The following is a 6516-nucleotide window of genomic DNA, read 5'->3' on the forward strand; positions in this document are numbered from 1 at the left end:
AAATAATACATTATTGTAACATATTGTGGCGTTTTCTCCCTTTTTTTGCCGTCGTATTGATCGGCTGTGTGTGGCTCCACGCAGCCACCAGTGTGGCGTCTCTCTGCGCTCGCCTTCTTTCTTCTCACCGTTTTCGTTGCATCGTATAGTACCTTGTTGCGTTGTTCTTACCTCACCGGCGGTTTATTCGCCGAGCTCTTCCCGCGCAGGTCTTGCGGACACACGTGCCCCACTCCTGCACAGCAGTCGTCATCATCCCGATCCGGCACCCCTCTGACCCTCTTTCGCCACCCGGTTGCGTTGACCTGTTGCAGTGCGATGTAAGGCTCGACAGAGATAGCTAACAGCAAGCCGGGAATACGTTTTGAATGGCTTACAACAGGAAGCCGTTTATTCCACACAAAAACATGTCCGCCATTCGCGGAGGTTGACAAAACAGTATAATTACATCCCCTTGGTTGACATGCCGGATCAATTCCCACTCCTTCCCCCCTCGGTAAAATGATTACGTTTTACTACTAACTATACTATCTTACTCTTCTCACTCTCCTATACTCTCAATTTAACCCTATCCTCATTACTTGTGTTTTGCTCTAATTTAACTTAAACTTCTTGTGCCTCGCTAAAGTACTCCTTCATCACTTCAATAGTCTCCCCCGCGGATTCAAATACACTTCTCATCTCACCCAATGAGACAGCTCCTTCGCGCATGAAAGTACATGTGCCGCGGTTAGTTACTGCGCTCTTCTCGCCGCACGCGGATTGGAAAGACGCACATCTCTTTAGGCAATGACAGAGCTTCGGCGCGCCAAATGTACACCACACGCGACAGGCAATAGCCCTTGCACATCGCGGGTTTGAAGACGCCCACATCTCTAGGCTAATGTACAGAGCTTCACGCCAAATACACACAACGCCTCCTTCACGCGCAATGGCCTTGCACATCGCCGGATTGAAGACGCCAGTATCCCTCTCACGCGCACAATGGACAGCGGCTTTCTGCGGCACCAATACCTGCATGCACGTCTTATATATTATAAGTCGACCCTGACTGAGAAATTACATATGCGCCTCTGTTATTATATATACTAATATTACTAGCTAACCCGCACTGCACAAAGTATACATTTGTTTGCGCACTTTGCTTCTAAACCAGAGCTTTGTAATTGCTCGTGACCTTGCAGGGCTGCTAGCTGACCGCGTGCGAATAAATCCCACTGCCGGGGCTAATGCACCGCGTCCACTCCGAGCCGGCTCCCTTCTCCCCCGCACCTCGCCGCCTACCCCCCGGCCCTGTCGCCCGCGGGCGAACGCCCACTCCGTAACCGGCGCGCTGCCAGCCATGCCGCCGCGTCGGCGGGTTGTGGTGGTTTCCGTTCACCGCCCGGCGCGTACATTATCTAGCCGCCGTTGCGCCCGCACTACGCCGCCCCCGGCGCCACACTATCTTGTCGCCGGCCGCGTACTGACGCACTCCGGCGCACCACTATCTCGCCCGCCGCGCGCACACCACGCACCGTTCCGCGCGCACACTTATCTCGCCGCCCGCGGCGCCACACCACGCTACCCCCGGCACACACTTACCTCGACGCGGCGCACACTATCTCGCCCTGCCCGACGCGCACCGACGCCCACCCTCCGCCCGGACACTATCTCTCCTTTTATTGACCCGGTTTATTTTCCTCCCCGTGAGCGCCGACAAAGTCAAGCGCCGCTACATCGACTCCACTCCCTCATAGCGCACCGGATAAGCCCCTTCGCGCTTTGCCAGCCACCTAATACTAGCGGCCGCTAGCGGGATGGTGGATCGCCACCCACGGGCTTGATCGCCGCTCTCCTTCTGCGCCTGGGGCGTCGGCCCCCCGCATGGGCGGGGCCCGCTTGACGACGACGAGCAACGGCCCGCGCACCGCCGTCGCGCCGTCGGACGCAGACGGTGTATGATGCCGGCCTCGTCGCCCGGGGTCTCCGTCTGTCGCGCCGTCCTGGGCAGAGCGTGGCGCCTTTCCCTCCTCCTCCCGTCAGCGGACCGCGCACGGATACGCCGGACCGGGAGAGGCGCGCCGAAATGACGGCGTTCATCGTCGCCCGGATCGCTCACGCTCCCAGCCTGCGTCCCGCCGATTCGGGCCCCGCAGTTTGTGGGCGGCGGTCGCGGAGAGTGCCTCGCCAGCCGCGGGGCTTCCACGATTCGCCGGCCAGCGAAAACTTGCCATCTGCCGACAGGGCATCGCCACACCGGCCCACGACGCGTGCATGTAATCCGCAGTCGTGGGCAACCGTGCGTGCAGCGCTGGAGCTGCACTCGCGAGGCGCCACAACCAGGCCCATCGACCTGACCTCACATTGGCCCGGCCTCGGAGTGGGGTACCTGCCAAGAGCTGCCCGCCCTCCGGACGTCCGCCGCGGCCCCATCGGGCGCACGGCCTTCCGCGATCGAGTCCGCTCCTCCTGGTACTTTCCGGTTGGCGGCCGCTCTCACACGCGCGGCGAGCGCAGAAGCGGTGGCTCAGTGACCGCCTCTGCCGCGCGGCGCTGCGCTCTTACGTGGTGCGGCGAGCGCAGTGCAGCCGCCCCTCGTCCCGGCTTCCCTCTATCGATTTATGACACGCCGGAGGGTCTCATCACGGCTTGCGGCCAGCGCAGCGAGCGGGAGGGCCGACCCCGCCGCGGCCGGGCTTGCTCTGTTGTGACTCGATCGGCGCCCCCCGCCTCCACCCCCTGCGCCACTGCCGCCCGCACCGCTGTAGGCATCGCTCTCGCCCTGACTCGCTCCCGCGCGCGTAACGTGCCTTAAAAACCTTCCTCCTCTTCCCTGCAGTTGAGCGCGGCGCCATCTTACCGGCAGGCGCTCGCCGCCGGGCTCTCTTGCTGACTTTTCCTTGGCGGCACTGTCCCGGCGACGCGCCGCCGCTGCCTCCCCTCCGTCTCCTCGCGGCCGCCGTCCTCGCTCCCGGGTTCGGACCGTCACCTCTCCCTCGCCTCTGTGCACTCGCCGCGCGGCGGCGGGATAGCCATGGCGGCGCCCTCCTCGGGGGTGCGGCCGGGGAATAGGCGGCACCTCCGCGCCGGGCTGCGGCGGCCATCCTCAGATGACGGCCGTCCTCGCCCCGCGGTATTGGACACCGCGCATCCCTAGCTCGTCTTCAGCTGGCGAGCGCGGCTTTAGCGGGCAAGCGAGACTCTGCCAATCCTCCGCGCCTTGCTGCGGCGTCGCCTCTTCCCCTCTTCCCGCCGCGTGGCGCCACCCTCGGGCGACCACCCTCTACTCCGCCACGCCAATACCGTCGGGCACTCGAGGGTTGACTTGCCTGCCCGGGGCGCTCGAGCGAACATCCTGTAGCCCCCGCGTCGAGCGACGGGGTGCTAAGGGGCGGCCACCCCTTTCTTTCTTCAGCTTCTTCCGCTTGCTGCTCGCCTGACGCGTTACTACTGCTTCGCTGTACTACTGTCGCCACTCGAGGTCACTTCGCTAGCCCTCCTCCAAGCTCCTTCCCATTATTTCTCCCATCCATTTATGTTACGCTCTTTGCTGATTCAATCTCTTATTACTGTCTGTCCACGTGTCTTCGAGTTTGTCTCCCTACCTCTCCCCTTTTTTATACCCTGGTCGCGAGCCACCACTGTCACCAGTCTGACGTCATCCCCATTGCTATTACGCCACGCACGGGCCTTCGCACGCCCCAGCTTCATTTCATGCTGTGAGCATTCTTGTATTCCTCTCACTCTGCCCGTCACAGCCTCCTCTTCCCGAGGCAGTAGACTCCATTTTTAGCAGCGTCGCGAAGGGCTACCCGTGCATGTATCAGCCTTCGATTTTGCATTCGCCGCGCGCACCCTCGCTCCGACATCGGCCAGCCGCCATATGGCCGACAAGCCGTTAGGCCGACCTTTTCAGCTGGCACTACCGTCGCCCCGCGCGTAAAACTCTTATTTCCTTCCTGCGGTAAGCGGCAGGTCTCCTTGCGACGTATCGGCTCTCCGAATTTACGTCGCCGTCTCGACGTCGGCCGGTTGCCATATGGCGACCGCTGTCGCCGCGCCTTTTCAGCCGGCACTTACCGTCACCCCGCGCTAAACTTATTCTTTCCTTCCTGCGGTAAGCGGCTAGGTCTCTTGCGACGTATCCGCTCTCCGAATTACGTCGCCGAGGTCCGACGTCGGTCGGTCGTTAGTGTGGCGCACCGCCCGTCATGCCGCACTCTTCCAGCGAGCCACTACGGTCATCCGGTAAACTTCTTCCTTTCCCCTGGGTGTAGGCGGCTGAGTCTTCATTTCGAACTATCGCTCTCCGAATTACCTGTCGCTCCCGTCCGACGTCGGGCAATCTCGGCCGTCGTTATGTGTGCGACGCCGTCGGTCTCTACTACAGACCTGAGAGGAGTCGTTCTGCCTGTTCTGTAAAGAGGAGTCGTTCTGCCTGTGGCTGCGAGAGGAGTCGTTCTGCCTGTTCTGTAAAGAGGAGTCGTTTAGGGTTAGGGTTAAAGACTATTAATTATTGACAAGTGTAATAGTCACGCGATTAAATAAATATTAATATAGGAATTATACTAGCTATAGTACTAGAGCTAGAATTATACGAGGTGAGGTCTGGGAGCCACGAATTTATGTTATCCTACCTGAGTTCTTGTAGCGTTTGTTTCCCTTCAGCTTTACGTGGTGGTCCGAGTTGACAAATGAGGTTGCAGATATGCATAGAAACTCCTTTAAAATGTGATCTAATGTTACTTTTCCTGTGTCCGAATCGTAAATGCCATAAAAATAATTATTCTCGATCTTTGTTTCGTAAAATTTCTCGTTTAAAAATTCCTTTTCTTTTTGCATCAGAGACAGAGTGTCCAACGTACTACTACTAGTAGCCATGGCCTACTCAATGCTACTCAATGTTGCAATGTTGCTATGTACAATGTTGCTATGGGTGTAGCGCGACGTCATCGTTAACGTTATCACGTGACCTCCCTCCACGCCCGGGGGATAGCAACACCCTATTTATAGTAGGCATACTTGAGCTAATTCTAAATGTAAAGGTGACCTTGACGTGTGTTCCCCACATTGACACCCATACAATAGCGTAATGAATAAAAACATAAACAATCATTCCAAACTCATAGAAATAAACACTCGTGTGGGAAATCAAAACTTGTCCTGTAGCATATAATTGTTAAATACCAATAAATAGACGTGTATAAAATAAACGTACTTGTATCGTAGCCAGGGCCGGTTTCTACTCCTCCGGGTATGCCGCTGAATGACGGCTTGTCATTCATGAAGCCGATTATAGCATTAGTAGTTTCGTCCAAAGGAGTCGGTGCTGGCCCGCCTCCTGTCTTCACTGACTCTCTTTTTTCGAATCCATTCGCTTTCTTAGCTTTCATTTGCAGATTGTTCCAAAGAGTTTTCAACTCCGCCACAGTTCTGCTACCCACACCTATGGCGGTTGATTTTTTCGGCGATCTCCTCCCATTTCTCGTGCTTCATTTTTGCAATTAAGCTGCTTGAAAATTGTCCGAATAGAATGTTATAATTGTCCTTGACGAGGTCTGCCAGATAGGATTTTTCACTTGCTGTAAAATTCGCCTTCCATTTCTTCGCAATTTGATGAGTTTCGGGATGAATAAGCATTTGCGTTGCGTCAACGTCCCGCATTTTGGATATGATTAAATCGGCTAATTACGTACTTGACAGGTCGGCTATTATGTATTAGTTAAATACTGTACTTAATGTCGCTTCAGCGTGAAACAGATTTTTGAGTATGATTAACTAAACATAATTACGGGAAGATAATTATGATTAGTGATTTAATCATACTAATTTAAGTACGCTTGTGAAACCGGCACCTGGTCTTAGTATGCTCGGGTGGGGCCCCTTACACGTGACAAACGCAGCAAAAAAAAACAAGTGAACATCGGAACATAACAAGCCGTTGAATTTGAAAAAATGGATTCGGAGCATGTTTCAAGCTTAACTGCAAGCATTGTACCAGCTATAGGGCATTTTTCTCAATATAGCCACTTTTTAGGTGCTAGAATTCCAGAAAATAAAAATAGTTCCATTCCATTTTTGTTTGTTTAGTGAATAGCATAACCTATGAGTAGTACAACTATCACTGCAGCAGAGCTTAATTCTTTTCAGAATTTTTTGTGTGGGGCCATTTTATATTTTGGGTTGTTCAACTCCGTTACCGTTTGATAATAGACATTGTTTTCTGGGTGAAGAGAAATAAAAATAACAAATGGACTTAATTTTTCTCACTACTTTTTTTTGCAGTTGCTGTATCCTTCATTTTCTTTTCAATATTGCTGACATCTAATCAGTTTAAGAGGAAAAGCTGCAGATAAACAAAAATTTCGGTAACGGAGTTGAACATTAAGTAACGGAGAAGAAACTCAGCAAAGATTTCTATCTTCTATGGTAATAAGTAAATCAACAAAGGCCACAATTATTAAAAAAACATCAAAATATTTATTTTTAACATCAAAGCCATATGACACAAGGATGCCAGGCATCAACAGTGGC

Source organism: Priapulus caudatus, unplaced genomic scaffold (genome assembly GCF_000485595.1).
Source record: "Priapulus caudatus unplaced genomic scaffold, Priapulus_caudatus-5.0.1 Scaffold1331, whole genome shotgun sequence".
Classification (NCBI taxonomy): Eukaryota; Metazoa; Priapulida; class Priapulimorpha; order Priapulimorphida; family Priapulidae; genus Priapulus; species Priapulus caudatus.